Here is a 16,192-nt window from a genome sequence, read left to right as displayed (position 1 = left end):
TGCTCTACATCCAGACAAACCAGCACCCAGAGGTAGGGGGTGTCCTAGAAAGAATATAGCTCCCAGTAGGAGCTCCTCGGGGTCGGGCTCTGTCAGTAAACCTGCTGAGAGTGTCCAAACTACAAGCATGGACACCATGGACTACACTCCCCAAAACTCACAGCGCCCTCTGTCTCCAGACAATTGACATCAGCTCACACTCATTGTCTTAAGGCCCGGTCCCACTGCACTTACGGATGCAAAGAGGATGTAAAACGTAAAAAAATCTTTGCCATCCGTTAGAAAACGCTATGCATCCGTTGTGTACTCATTGCATACGTGCTTCATACGCTCTATCCATCGAGCATCCGTCCACTGTGATTTCATCCGCGCAAAAAGTTTTGAGCTGCACAAAACTTTTAGAACGGATGAACTTTCCGCCGTGTACGATGTAAATCCGCGACATATACGAGCAACAAACGTTCTATGTCCGTTATCATCCGTTAAACGTCTGCTGTATCCTCTCTGCATCCTCTGGGCATCCTCGCAACTCACATCCGCTGCAGCTGAAAACGGAAAGAGGGAGGAAAGATAAGGTACATGAAACGTCTATTCATCATTAGTAGCACGGAAATAGAAAGGATGTAAGCGTATGCATCTCGTATATAAAGTATTCAAAACGGACAAAGCGTTTATATCTGGGATGTATCTCGTATATTTAGGATGTCTGGAGTATGTCTAGAGTATGTAGAAGGACACCTAGTGGACAATCGATATTTTGTATAAAAAGGGGGAGAAAATCATCTAGTAGTAGAGATGTATCGATGTAGCCGCCAGCACGTCTTTCCGCTTTATGCTGACGGCGTGCGTGCTGCATCCCTTTATATCCGTGGCGCAGACGCAATTCATACCCCCCGCATGCGCAGTGAACGGTCTGCATCCGATATACATCCGCGCAACATCCCCTTTGTTTCCGTTAGGCGTACGTGATGCATCCCCTTCATCCGCTATGCATCCGCTCTTTCTGCTATGCGTCCGCTTCTCAGTTATCACCGGTAACCCCTTCGGAGCTGTCATCCACTTCCATCCGCTTTCATCCGCTAGGCTTCCTATGAACATGCGTTTAACATCCCCGCTATATACTACCCACGTCCGTTCTTTTCCTTTCTGTTTTCGCAAATTTTCACCAATTTTGTCCATTTCTGGAGCGGATGAAAACGGATAGAGCCACCCCCGAAATTTTGCTCGTCCGCTGTGTCCTTTTTGCATACGTTTTGTGTCCATCGGCCAGTGGGACCGGGCCTTTAGTTAGTCTCCCTGCCTATATAAACCTCTCTCTCACACTAACTCAATGAGAAGTATCATTCTGCTCTCATCAGTTCATACCAAGCCTTGTTGTTTCTGACTGACTCTCGTTTTTCTGACTCTTGCTTCTCCCTTCCTCGTTTACGCTCTTTTGTCTTTCCTCCTTTACATTGTTTGCTGATCGCCCGACCCTCGCTTATTCTACGACTCTGATTCAAGTTTCACATTTTGACTCAGACACTGTTTGTTCCTCGTTACTCTTCTGCGCATACATCTGTAAGTGCCTGCACGGTGACAATTTGCTCATTCTTTTGTGTAAACATTTGTTCATTTAATTAAAAAACACACTTGTAATAAAAACTGTTACTGTCCAAAAATGTAAAATAATTTCAATTATTAATTACCACACTATATATGTAATGCTTAATGATGATACAATAGCTTAACATATTTTAAGCACTTTATATTTTCATTGGTTTTTGGTTAAAAATGAACACCACGTGACCTCATCACCTGGATTTAGCAGCTACTCACACCTTTAGTAACTACAGTACAAATGCCTTTCGCAACTACAGTGGTGCTTGAAAGTTTGTAAACCCTTTAGAATTTTCTATATTTCCACATAAATATGACCTAAAACATCATCAGATTTTTACGCAAGTCTTAAAAGTAAATAAAGAGAACCCAGTTAAACAAATGAGATGAAAAATATTATACTTGGTCATTTATTTATTGAGGAAAATGATCCAATATTACATATCTGTGAGTGGCAAAAGTATGTGAACCTCTAGGATTAGCAGTTAATTTGAAGGTGAAATTAGAGCCAGGTGTTTTCAATCAATCAGTGGGATGACAATCAGGTGTAAGTGGGCCTGTTTTATTTAAAGAACAGGGTTCTGTCAAAGTCTAATCTTCACAACACATGTTTGTGGAAGTGTATCATGGCACGAACAAAGGAGATTTCTGAGGACCTTAGAAAAAGCATTGTTGATGCTCATCAGGCTGGAAAAAGTTACAAAACCATCTCTAAAAAGTTTGGACTCCACCAATCCACAGTCAGACAGATTGTGTACAAATGGAGAAAATTCAAGACCATTGTTACCCTCCCCAGGAGTGGTCGACTAATAAAGATCAGTCCAAGAGCAAGGCATGTAATAGTCGTCGAGGTCACAAAGGACCCCAGGGTAACTTCTAAGCAACTGAAGCCCTCTCACACATTGGCTAATATTAATGTTCATGAGTCCACCATCAGGAGAACACTGAACAACAATGGTGTGCATGGCAGGGTTGCAAGGAGAAAGCCACTGCTCTCCAAAAAGAACATTGCTGCTTGGCTGCAGTTTGGAGATCTTGCAGTCACGTGACCGGAAAGTACACAACCGCCATCTTGTCGGTCAAAAACACCGCTGAATACTGCTGCACTCGTGTACAGAATGGATCAATTTCAACCGACGGACTACACGGCTCATTTTTCTAATGAACAGATAACTAGATATATGTCTAAAATAAACGATCTACAGATTAGTGACCCTTATGGCTTACCGGACGGAGTTTTCACGACCGGATTTTGAACTGCCAGCGGAATACCCGGACGTGTATAATTACCTCATTAACTTTCCCTCGCTGTTCAGTGGTGAAGCACTGCGTGCTTATAAATCTCTGGACAGTTTTCTTTACAGAAATTCAGGATTTGTCAGCGACTCAGATGTGGCATCTTGTAAACAAGAATCCTCATTGGATGGGTAAGTCACTTAAGTATTGAGTATAGCACTGACCAGCCGATTATAGAATAGAATAAGGTAATTCCAGCTGTAATTCCAAATCGTCCGTCTTGTTTACATGGATCTGGCGTTGGAGAGGTAGAGGCTTAGCAGTGGAGGTTTGAGTGGCTGTTTTCTGAGCTTAGTCAACAGGCCGGCTCTGCAGCCTCGCTTTTGCTTCCTCTCCCTACGCCGCCTCCTTCGCTTTGCTTCCGATAACAATCCACGGAGATCCCACTGGTCTCGCTATCTCGTCCGGAATGTTGTGCATGCGATGGAAATCGCTACAAACCGTCATTTTCTGCTGGAAACCAATGTCCAGTAAGTCCATACGGTTGTAGTGGATATTGAAGTCCGGTACAGACGAACAACACGCAAAAATACACACAAAAAACATAAAAACCGTACACAGGTAGGGAGAGCTTGTAGCCGCAGCCGTTGTAGTAGAATTGTATATAGTACGGTTTTCCAGAAGAAAAGGTAGAAGTAAAAGCAGAAGTAGAACCAGAAGTAGAAGTAGAAGGCGGAATATGGCGTTTGACCTACAAGATGGCGTCTGTCACAATCTGGATCGGCTGTGACGTCACATGCAAGTGCTCCATTGGAAAAATGTTTTGTGGACAGATGAGACCAAAATAGAACTTTTTGGTTTAAATGAGAAACGTTATGTTTGGAGAAAGGAAAACACTGCATTCCAGCATAAGAACCTTATCCCATCCGTGAAACATGGTGGTGGTAGTATCATGGTTTGGGCCTGTTTTGCTGCATCTGGGCCAGGACAGCTTGCCATCATTGATGGAAGAATGAATTCTGAATTATACCAGCAAATTCTAAAGGAAAATGTCAGGATATATGTCCATGAACTGAATCTCAAGAGAAGGTGATCCATGCAGCAAGACAACGACCCTAAGCACACAAGTCGTTCTACTAAAGAATGGTTAAAGAAGAATAAAGTTAATGTTTTGGAATGGCCAAGTCAAAGTCCTGACCTTAATCCAATTAAAATGTTGTGGAAGGACCTGAAGCAAGCAGTTCATGTGAGGAAACCCACCAACATGTAGTAAAGAGTGCATGCACATCCAACTTTGTCCATGTGCAGGGTAAAAAAGTCCGTCAATTAAAAAGAAAAAATATACCCGCACGCTGTCGCTGCTGCTCTCAGTGATTTTATTAATAAATACACAACGTTTCGACCGTAGTAGGTCTTCGTCATGTGTGACACCTGACGAAGACCTACTACGGTCGAAACGTTGTGTGTCTATTAATAAAATCACTGAGAGCAGCAGCGACAGTGTGCGGAAACCCACCAACATCCCAGAGTTGAAGCTGTTCTGTATGGAGGAATGGGCTAAAATTCCTCCAAGTCGGCGTGCAGGACTGATCAACAGTTACCGGAAATGTTTAGTTGCAGTTTTTGCTGCACAAGGGGATTACACCAGATACTGAAAGCAAAGGTTCACATATTTTTGCCACTCACAGATATGTAATATTGGATCATTTTCCTCAATAAATAAATGACCGAGTATAATATTTTTGTCTCATTTGTTTAACTGGGTTCTCTTTATCTACTTTTAGGACTTACATGAAAATCTGATGTTGTTTTAGGTCATATTTATGCAGAAATATAGAAAATTCTAAAGGGTTCACAAATTTTCAAGCACCACTATACTAAAGCCTATATCAAGAATATACACTGCAAAGATGCTCTTACCGAAGTTGCTCTTAAGACTCCTTCTTACGAGTGAGTTCGGGAAAATTACATACATAAGCATTTGTTGTTTAAGAATGTCGTTAAACTTGCTCTTTAGCCCTAAAGTGCAACGTTATTGGGAAACCTACCCCCGCTTCCAAAGCTTTAAGATTTATTCTCAGACCACCATCACAACATCATACTTGTCATCTCATAAATTGCTCAGTAGCCGAGCCAAGTGTCTGCTGTAACTCAGTGCAATTGTATTGTATAACTGTATTGCATTCTGGAACGTTGAATCCAGTGTTTGCTGTCTCTACTACTAATATAACATGAAAATGGTGACCATTATCACTAATATTTAATTTTGCTGAAAAATTTTTAATTGGTATTTCAACAGCATATTACATTTGGTATTGCGGTCACGTGTTCATTTGGCACAAGAACTTTCTTGTCTAGAAGTCCAGCACTTTGTGTACCTGACTTTTGCACTCGTTGTATGTCGCTCTGGATAAGAGCGTCTGCTAAATGCCATGTAATGTCATGTAATGCAATGTAATGTAATCTTCTCCTATTAAATGTTATATTAACTGTAACAATGTAGCAATAACAATGTTCTCCTGTGACATCAGAGCAGCACATAACCCCTAAAACGGAATCATGAAAATGCTGCACCAGAATCACTAAGCGCAGCACAAATATTTCAAACATATTAATTGTGTTTTAGGGTGGACTTATCCTTTAAATGTCTGTGTGATCATGTGATAATGCTACATTTGATTATAATATACAGGACTAACAGATTACAATTTACTTGAACCCTGCATCATAAATCCATTTGTCATGGATGATGTGACATGTTGTCATAGTTGTTTTAGGTGCATGTTAAGCTGCACAGCTGCATTATGATTCTGCTCCTGGCAAATAGTTGCTTAAGGTTTGATGTCATGTGACTTGTGATGGCTAAATGTGCTTTAGTTAGCATACACTTTGTGATAGATGTTAAGACATGTACTTCATGAAAACTGTCATAAGACTTTTGTTCTGCTCTAACATCAAAAGAAACATCACCTGACATACTATTCATACATGCGTATGAAATCTTATAAGGTGTTGCTAGGTCTATGACAGCATTGTACACTGAGTGCAGAATTATTAGGCAAGTGAGTATTTTGACCACAACATCCTTTTAATGCATGTTGTCCCACTTCAAGCTGTTTAGGCTTGAAAGTCTACTACCAATTAAGTATATCAGGTGCTGTGCATCTGTGTAATGAGAGGGGGTGTGGTCTAATGACATCAACACCCTATATCAGGTGTGCATAATTATTAGGCAACCTCTTTTCCTCTGGCAAAATGGGTCAGAAGAGAGATCTGATAGACTTTGAAAAGTATAAAATTGTGAGATGTCTTGCAGACGGATGCAGCACTCTTGAAATTGCGAAGATGTTGAAACGTGATCACCGAACAATCAAGCGTTTCATTGCAAATAGTCAACAGGGTCGAAAGAAGCGTGCGGGGAAAAAAAAGGCGCAAAATAACTGCACATGATCTGCGGAAAATCAAGCGTGAAGCTAACAAGCAGCCATTAGCATCCAGTTCTGCCATATTCTAGAGTTGCAACATTCCTGGAGTGTCAAAGAGTACAAGGTGTGCAATACTGAGGGACATGGCCAAGGTAAGGAAGGCTGAAAAACGACCACCACTGAGTAAGGCACACAAGATAAAACGTCAAGACTGGGCCAAGAAATATCTTAAGACTGATTTTTCTAAGGTGCTGTGGTCTGATGAGATGAGAGTGACTCTTGATGGGCCAGATGAATGGGCCTGTGGCTGGATCAGTAATGGGCACAGAGCTCCACTCTGACTCAGACGCCAGCAAGGTGGAGGTGGAGTACTGCTATGGGCTGGTATCATCAAAGACGAGCTTGTTGGACCTTTTCGAGTTGAGGATGGACTCAAACTCAACTCCCAGACCTACTGCCAGTTCCTGGAAGAAACCTTCTTCAAGCAGTGGTATAGGAAAAAGTCAGCATCTTTCAAGAAGAACATGATTTTCATGCAGGATAACGCTCCATCTCATGCGTCCAAATACTCCACTGCGTGGCTAGCCAGTAAAGGTCTGAAAGGTGAAAAAAATAATGACATGGCCCCCTTGTTCACCTGACCTAAACCCCATAGAGAACCTGTGGTCCATTATAAAACGTGAGGTCTACAAAGAGGGAAAACAGTACACCTCTCTGAACAGCGTCTGGGAGGCCGTGGTTGCTGTTGCACACAATGTTGGTCGTGAACAGATAAAGAAATTGACAGAATCTATGGATGGAAGGCTTTTGAGCGTCCTCATGAAGAAGGGTGGCTATATTGGTCACTGATTTGTTTTTGTTTTGTGTTTGAATGTCAGATATGTTTATTTGCAAATCTGGAGTTGTCATATCAGTGTACCTGGTGAAAATAAATAAGTGAAATGACTACATATTTGGTTTTTATTAAGTTGCCTAATAATTCTGCACAGTGAAAGTTACCTGAACACATACATATTCTCCTAAAATGGCCAAAACTAAAAACACCCCACTCTAACTTCCATACATATTCAGCTTTGATATTTATGAGTCTTTTTGTTTGATTGAGAACATAGTTGTTGTTCAATAATAAAACTAATCCTCAAAAATACAACTTGCCTAATAATTCTGCACTCCGTGTATATATCCTGACATTTGTGGTAAAATATATTCTGACTAAAGCACCACTTGTGATTAATAGCATATAGTATGAGGCTTTGTACAATACATATGTTATTTAGACATAAATTAAGTAGCAACACTGTCATTGCGTTCAGCTAATTAAGTTTTTAGTCTTTTCATAAATTTGTATCATTATACACTATAAACCAGTGTTTCTCAAGCGCCATCTAGTGGGCCACAAATTTTTTTTCAAGTTGAAGCTAATTTTTACTAGTAGTAGGGTACAATTGCTGGGTTGCATCTGACATCACATCCGCCTCATTAAGCTACGGTCACACTACAGCTCGCGATGCTCTGCGATGGGTTATCGATGAAAATGAGGCATTTTGGTGGCGATGCATGGTGATATACACATGAGCTAAAAGTTGTGGTCACACAGCAGGTGAACATGCCTTTGCGCACTTGAGTCTGGCGCAACTCGAGCGGCTGCGCGTGCTCATGGAGCACGTTGTGCGCACGCCTGGGACCCAGTTGTTATGGGAAACTCCTGATGCTGATTTGAGCGCAATCACCATGCACAGATATGGACACTGTTTTCACGGAGGCTTTGCGAAGCATTATCACTGTCACGTTTGTTTCTAGCAAATATTTTGCTTTCTGTTTTGCTTTCGTTTTTGGAAATATCACGCCTGCTAATAAACACTCTTCTTGCACTTAGATCCGTCTACCGCCGTCTATCTTGTAGTGTCCTGATCCCCAGATCTTTAACACAGTCATATATAAAAAGTTGTATGCCTCCATGCTCTTCCAGGTTTTCATCTGTTTGTCCATGTAGAACGATGTCTGCAGCACCAGGTAGTTTGAGATGTCGGGGAACTCAACGGATGGATAATATTCCAACTCATAGGAAAAATCCTTCTTTGTTAGCGTGTAAGGATCTATCCCATTGAGTGATTTCTGTATCCACTTATTTTGAATGTACTTCTTGGTTTTAACAACTTGCTTGTTTGCTGTACACAGACATGATAATAAGTTCTTGTGTTAATCAACCAGACTCCACTTTTGGATCATTAATCCCTTCTGACTGAGAATGCCTTGCATGCATGGTTTTATGTTGGCTTCTGTCACATCCATAAAGTTTTAAATACAATACCTACAATTAAAAACAGTTTGTTTTATTGCATTTATTTAATTCCTGAGCTCCCATCTGTAGCAGGGAGTGATGTTGCATTCCGTTAATACATTTTACAGTAGATTATTAGATTCTAATAGAATAGATGAGCCAAAATAATTGGTGATCTTTTTTAATGGGCCCCGACTCGTTGCAAGTATGAATAGGTAGGCCTCAAAGCAGAAAAGGTTGAGAATCCTTGCTATAAACTGCTACAAGTAATGAGTTGTCATTTTCGCTTCAATCGATATTCCACTGTTTGAAAAACAATCTGCAATAATCCAAAGACATCCCAGGCCATAGATCATTAATTATAATGTGCAATTGAAGATATTTTTCAAAGCAGTTATATTTTAAATTTTTTTAACTCATCCATTACGTTTTTGTATGATTATTCCATTGTAGTGGAACAGAACTGGTTTCGGGTGTCTCACAGGCAGCCACAAAAGAACGTATTGGGCATATTCTATTCAAAACTTCCACCTATGACATGTAGATGAAGAAAAAAGTTTGAGATGGATTTGAAAGGGATCACTACCAGTGAATTTGCAGAGGTTTTGCTGTACAGAAAGCTATCAAAGTAGCAGCCATGTGATTTCAAAACAAAAACAACAAAGTGGATTCTGGGAAGGGAGAGCCAACCCCTTTAATACACGCCTAGCCTGCTGTCATGGTTACATTTCAACATATGCATTGTGTCAGGAGCTATTGAAAGAGGAGTCTCAATAAAAGAAAATAACAAACACCTGCTAGCCAATCAGAAACCAGACACCAGTCTGGAGTATGTGAAAATATGTGTCATGAAACCAGTTTTCCTGAAGTATGCATCAAGACAGATATTACTGCAGCTATCACAATTACTAATGGTAATGATTGGCATAATAACTGAACGTAAAGTGCCATAGTAAATTATGACAATATTTGACATCTTTGTTACATGTTAACCCTTTGATGCAAAACATATGCACATCCCTTCTAATGCACAGCATGGGTCAAAAATGACCCGCATTCATTTTCCAGGTTATTTCATGCTGACTGAGTTTTTCTTTTCTCTATCTTTTGAAATCAATTTATTTTATGATTGAATATTCCAAGTATTCTTTAAATATCTTGTTTTTAATTACCACAAATCATTAATTTAATTTTTTCTTTCCTACTTTATGAACAAAAATACTTTTTATATTACTACACATGGGTCATCCAAGTGTGATTTAAAATTAAATGTCTTAATACTATAATAATAATAATAATTTGTTTCAAGTAATTACTTTAGCAGTGGGCGGCACAGTGGTGTAGTGGTTAGCGCTGTCGCCTCACAGCAAGAAGGTCCGGGTTCGAGCCCCGTGGCCGGCGAGGGCCTTTCTGTGTGGAGTTTGCATGTTCTCCCCGTGTCCGCGTGGGTTTCCTCCGGGTGCTCCGGTTTCCCCCACAGTCCAAAGACATGCAGGTTAGGTTAACTGGTGACTCTAAATTGACCGTAGGTGTGAATGTGAGTGTGAATGGTTGTCTGTGTCTATGTGTCAGCCCTGTGATGACCTAGCGACTTGTCCAGGGTGTACCCCGCCTTTCGCCCGTAGTCAGCTGGGATAGGCTCCAGCTTGCCTGCGACCCTGTGGAACAGGATAAAGCGGCTAGAGATAATGAGACGAGATGAGACTTTAGCAGTGAATGGGGCCAGTTATTTATTTATTAACTATGTAGTTAGCTAAGCCAACTACAATAAAATTAGCTAACTAAAGTAGAATATGTCAACAGCTAGGTAGCTAATAGTAATTACTTGTAACTTTCTGAGAAGTAATCTACTCACTCTCAAGGTAACCTAAACATAATCAATTTTTTTCTAAGGTAATGTTAGAACAATTGAAAAACATTACTTACATGTATTAGATGGGCAAAGGGAGCTGTGCTGAGCTGTGAAATGTCTGACACAAGCACAATTCACAGTTCCCGCCAAACGCTGTAGTAAATGCATGCGGGTCGGTTCTGACCCATGTGTGTAAACTTGATGTAGAATTACAAAAGCTGTGCTTGTTCATAACTTAAGAAAGGAAAAATAAAAATGATGATTTGTGCTAAACAAAAACAAGATATTTACTGCATATTTGGAAAAGTAAATGACAAAATGAATTTATTTCAAAAGTACATCATAGAAACACTCAGCCATACATGAAATAACCTGGAAAATGAATGCAGGTCGTTTTTGACCCATGTTGTGCATTAGAAGGGTAGTGATACAAAAAGGGTTTTTATTCAAAAAGCAAGAAAGGAAAAAATAAAATAAGGATGTATGATGATCAAAAACAAGTTAATTGAGGAATACCTTGAATACTGAATGATGGAATTAATTTATTGCAAAGATATAGAAGATAAAAACTCAGCCAGGTCACTTTTGACCCATGTTTTGCATCAAAAGGGTTAATGATATGGTTCTTTCAGTCTAGTAATGTGTTGTCTTGACAGTTTAATAAAAATGTTGAATTCTCAGCTGTGACTGGTCATAAGGTGTTAATTAAGTAAGTAATAACACAACAGGCCATGCTGTTATAGGAAAATAACCAGGGTGGTGTGATATGGCTTGATGCGAAATGGACTACTTTCCTTTAAAAGCATGGCTGTGTGTCATGCCACAGTGATTTAACAGTGATAAAAAAATTTCGTTCTCGTCTTCATCTGCTTTATCCGGGGCCGGGTCGCGGAGGCAGCAGTCTGAGCATGGAAGCCCAAACTTCCCTTTCCCCAGACACCTTGGCCAGCTCCTTGGGAAGAACACCGAGGCGTCCCTCCAGTGTGTCCTGGGTCTTCCCTGGGGCCTCCTCCCGGGGGGACATGCCTGGAACACCTCCCCAGGGAGGCGTCCAGGAGGCATCCGAAAGAGATGCCCGAGCCACCTCAGCTGATTCCTCTCGATGTGGAGGAGCAGCGGCTCTACTCCGAGCTCCTCCCGAGTGACTGTGCTTCTCACCCTATCTCTAAGGGAGCGCCCAGCCACCCTGCGAAGGAAACTTATTTTGGCCGCTTGTATCCGCGATCTTGTTCTTTCGGTCATTACCCAAAGCTCATGACCATAGGTGAGAGTCAGAACGTAGATCGACCAGTAAATCGAGAGCTTCGCCTTTTGGCTCAGCTCCTTCTTCACCACAACGGACTGCTAAAGCGACCGCATCACTGCGGAGGCTGCACCGATCCGCCTGTCGATCTCACGCTCTATCCTTCCCTCACTCGTGAACAAGATCCCGAGATCCTTAAACTCCTCCACTTGAGGCAGGACTTCTCCACCAACCTGGAGAGGGCAAGCCACCCTTTTCCGGTCAAGAACCATGGCCTCGGACTTGGAGGTGCTGATTCTCATCCCAGCCGCTTCACACTCGACTGCAAACCGCCCCAGTGCATGCTGAAGGTCCTGGCTTGAAGAAGCCAACAGGACAACATCATCCACAAAAAGCAGAGATGAAATCCTGTGGTTCCCAAACAGGATTCCTTCCGGTCCCTGGCTGCGCCTAGAAATTCTGTCCATAAAAATTATGAACAGAACCGATGACAAAGGGCAGCCCTGCCGGAGTCCAACATGCACTGGGAACAGATCTGACTTACTGCCGGCAATGCGAACCAGACTCCTGCTCCGTTCATACAGGGACCGGACAGCCCTTAGCAAAGAGCCCCGAACGCCATACTCCCAAAGCACCCCTCACAGAATACCACGGGGGACACGGTCAAATGCCTTCTCCAGATCCACAAAGCACATGTGGACTGGTTGGGCAAACTCCCATGAACCCTCGAGCACCGTATGAAGGGTATAGAGCTGGTCCAGTGTTCCACGACCAGGAGGAAAACCGCATTGTTCCTCCTGGATCCGAGGTTCAACTATTGGCCGAATTCTCCTCTCCAGTACCCTGGAGTAAACCTTCCCGGGGAGGCTGAGAAGTGTGATTCCCCTATAATTGGAGCACACTCTCCGGTCCCCTTTCTTAAAAAGAGGGACCACCACCCCAGTCTGCCACTCCAGAGGCACTGTCCCTGACTGCCACACGATGCTGCAGAGGCGTGTCAGCCAAGACAGCCCCACAACATCCAGAGACTTGAGATACTCAGGGCAGATCTCATCCACCCCCGGTGCCCTGCATAAATATTATGATTCATTATGAACTTATAATTCATGAATAAATTTTTATCAAATTTATTCATGAATTATAAGTTGCTATAATAACCTAAAATATACATGTTGTTATTTAACAAAGGAAAACATCAAATCGTTGGTATTATGAAATTTTCTGTTTAGAGACGTTCGTTTAGCATTTATGGAAGGAGTCTTGGATATCAGCACTTTGTAACATCCACTAAGTTTCTTGATACTGGAAAGGAGTTTCCAGTTTCTATAACATGAAAAGCATGACGTGACATGTAACATGATATTTTCATTAACTGAGAGAGAGAGAGAGGTCTGTTATAAACAACCGTTTATAGTTTGTAGTTGCTATAACATGAGTAATGCCGCTTTTCCACTACAAACGCGGCTGAGCCGTGCCGTGCCGAGTCGAGCTGAGTCGGGCTGAGCGGGGCTATTGAAGTTGCATTTCGACTACAACCGCGCTGAACCGTGCTGGCTGGAAGTGGGTGGACACATTGGGTGGAGTTAGCGAAAGTGGGTGGACGTCATGTGATGTCGTTAAGCAGCGCAAACAGTGACATCAGTGACAGTGGCGGAACAAGTCAGAGCCGGGCTGGGGGCGGGGCAAATGACCGGGCCCTTTATTAAAGCTTATCATAACATCATTTTAGGCTACAAAATGTCCGCAACTGCGGTGTTTACCAATTTCAACACTACCGGGTGCAACTATGTTATTTAGTACATCAAGTCCTTCAAACGAACATGTAACTCAGAAACAAAAAACATTAGGATACTGTACATGGCTCATAATAAAACATCAATAGCCTATACTGCGCACATTATTTGAAGGGCATACGAATGAGCGCTCAGAGTGGTGACAGGAAGAGTCAGAAATAAAAGGAGGGCGGTGCAAACCTCACTGAATGCACTGTGTTTACCAATTTCAACACTCCGGGGTGCAACTATGTTATTTAGTACATCAAGTCCTTCAAACGAACATGTAACTCAGAAACAAAAAAACATTAGGATACTGTACATGGCTCATAATAAAACATCAATAGCCTATACTGCGCACATTATTTGAAGGGCATACGAATGAGCGCTCAGAGTGGTGACAGGAACAGTCAGAAATAAAAGGAGGGCGGTGCAAACCTCACTGAATGCACTGTGTTTACCAATTTCAACACTACGGGGTGCAACTATGTTATTTTGTACATTAAGTCCTTCAAACGAACATGTAACTCAGAAACAAAAAAAAACATTAGGCGACATACTGTACATGGCTCATAATAAAACATCAATAGCCTACTGCGCGCATTATTTGAAGGGCATATGACGAGCCTTGCGCTCCGCGAACTCGTCCACGATGCTCTGTATGTCACTGATTCAGTGAGCTTAAGCGGTAGTCTCACGACCCGAATAGTAAACAAAGGACATGGAGTCGTTAGTGTTGCTGGTCTTGGTGCTGTGGCTTGTTGTCACCGACAACGCCAACAGATACTGGCAAGAGCGTATAGATGAGGCGAGGCGCATAAGGCTTCAGAAATTCTCGTAATTCGTAATTATTCTTCTTCCGGGTTTGCGGTGTTTACAGATCCCAGCGCGCTCGCGGGGCGTGTGTGGGCATGTGAGGACACTCCTCCTCACCAATCAGTGCACAGGGGAGTGTCTGCTCACGCCCCCAGCCTCAGTCGGCTCGCTTTGGCTCGCTTCAGCCCCACTCCAAAACGGTGCGAGTTTTAGGGGCTAAGCAGGGCTGAAACGAGCTGAGTCGTGCTGGTTTTTGGTAGTCGAAACGCGAGCCGTGTCGGGCTGAAGTGAGCTGAAGCGAGCTGAAGTGAGCTGAAAAAGGGTAGTGGAAAAGGGCCATAAGAGAACTAACTTGTCTCACAGATCCTCAACGTTAAATGTAATTATAAATAGGGCTGCACAGTATATCTAAAATTTACCGTCATCGTGATTTCAACATGTGCAATATACATATCAGAAACGACTGCTTGAACATTCAGGCTCTGCATGTCAATATATTTGGCCAATCAGATGGAGCCTTACTGCCCTAGATGCCTGCCCCTGATGTAGATGCTAGTGGCTAAGGTGGTAAAGCACATGGAGATAGAGCATAGTGAGCGTCATAATGGCTGAAAGGAGAGAGACGAGCAAGGAAAATGTGGCCGAAGAAGAACTTGTGGCTAAGAGGAACAGCACGTCTGTTATTTGGAAATACATTGGTTACAAGAGAGATGACACATTACAAACACAGGTACTCTGTAAGTCATACTGAACACTTGTAGCAAGCATAAGAGGAAGTATGACTAATCTCCATAGCCACCTACAACACAACCACAAAGATCTGTACAAAGAGCTCCAAGAAGCTAGCGTTAGCAAAAGCCAAACTACAGACGTTAAGTCAAGGAACAGCAAAACAGTCCAATAGACATCCATTCATCAGAGTTTTGCAATACTTCCTTCTGAGAAAACATCAGAGAGAAACAAAGAAATAACAGAGGCCATCACACGTTGTTTGGCTAAGGACATGATGCCTATGAATACAGCGAGCAGAGAGGGCTATGTGAGTCCGATAAACAAACTGGACCAAAGACACCAGATCCCATCACGGAATTATTTTTCCCAATTTGCCATTCCACAAATGTATGACACCTGTTGGAAGATGCGAACTGAGTCAAGTTGCGCGCTACTATCCTTTGGACTAGATTAGACTAGACTAGACTAGATTAGATTAGATTAGATTAGATTAGATTAGATTAGATTAGATTAGATTAGATTAGATTAGATTAGATTAGATTAGATTAGATTAGATTGAACTTGATTGATCCCTTTGGGCGGGTTCCCCCAGGGAAATTAAAATTCCAGTAGCATCATTACAGGATAAACAGAGAATAGAAATAGAGAAAACTTCTAGATAAATTACATTAAATTATGCATTTACATATACAAATATAAAAAAGAATAAGAATATGGAGAAGATAAAAAAAGGCCAACAGAAGAGGTATTGCACATTATATTGCACATTGTCCAGTATTGTTTTTTATATTTAGATTTTAACAGGAAGCTTCTTCACTTATTAATGTGATTTTCAAGAAGGTCCTGATAAATAAATTATTTTCACAAAATATATAAAACAGAATTTGGAGGTTCAATATGAAAACCAACTAGTTAAAAGTCAACATCATTATTTTGTAAAAGTAAAAATATAAAGTTCAAATTATTTAAGTTTAGAAGTTTTTAAAAAAATTCTATTTAAAATGGCTAATCTTAGAACACTGCTTAAGTGCGTCACTCAGATTGTTCCATTCTTTTATGGCTTGGTACTGCATAGTTTGTTTTCCCCAGTTAGTTTTGGGTCATGGTAAACGAAACTCGCTTCCATGCCTCATGTTGTAGCCATGCTCATTGAGCATATTTAGCTTTAGGTTTGCTGATAGTAGACTGTTTTTACATTTAAATATGTAGACATCGATAGTAGCATCTGCGCTTAGA

The 16,192-nt window shown here is 41.7% G+C and overlaps 1 protein-coding gene across 1 annotated transcript in view; it reads left to right on the top strand.

Annotated features, from left to right (window-relative positions):
- Window positions 1-16,192, top strand: part of efcc1 (EF-hand and coiled-coil domain containing 1) — an 83,374-nt gene that overhangs the window by 26,578 nt on the left and 40,604 nt on the right. The window lies entirely within an intron of this gene.

Source organism: Neoarius graeffei, chromosome 26, assembly GCF_027579695.1.
Source record: "Neoarius graeffei isolate fNeoGra1 chromosome 26, fNeoGra1.pri, whole genome shotgun sequence".
Classification (NCBI taxonomy): Eukaryota; Metazoa; Chordata; class Actinopteri; order Siluriformes; family Ariidae; genus Neoarius; species Neoarius graeffei.
Note: the sequence above shows the minus strand (reverse complement) of the source record. Positions and strands in the feature narration are given on the sequence as shown.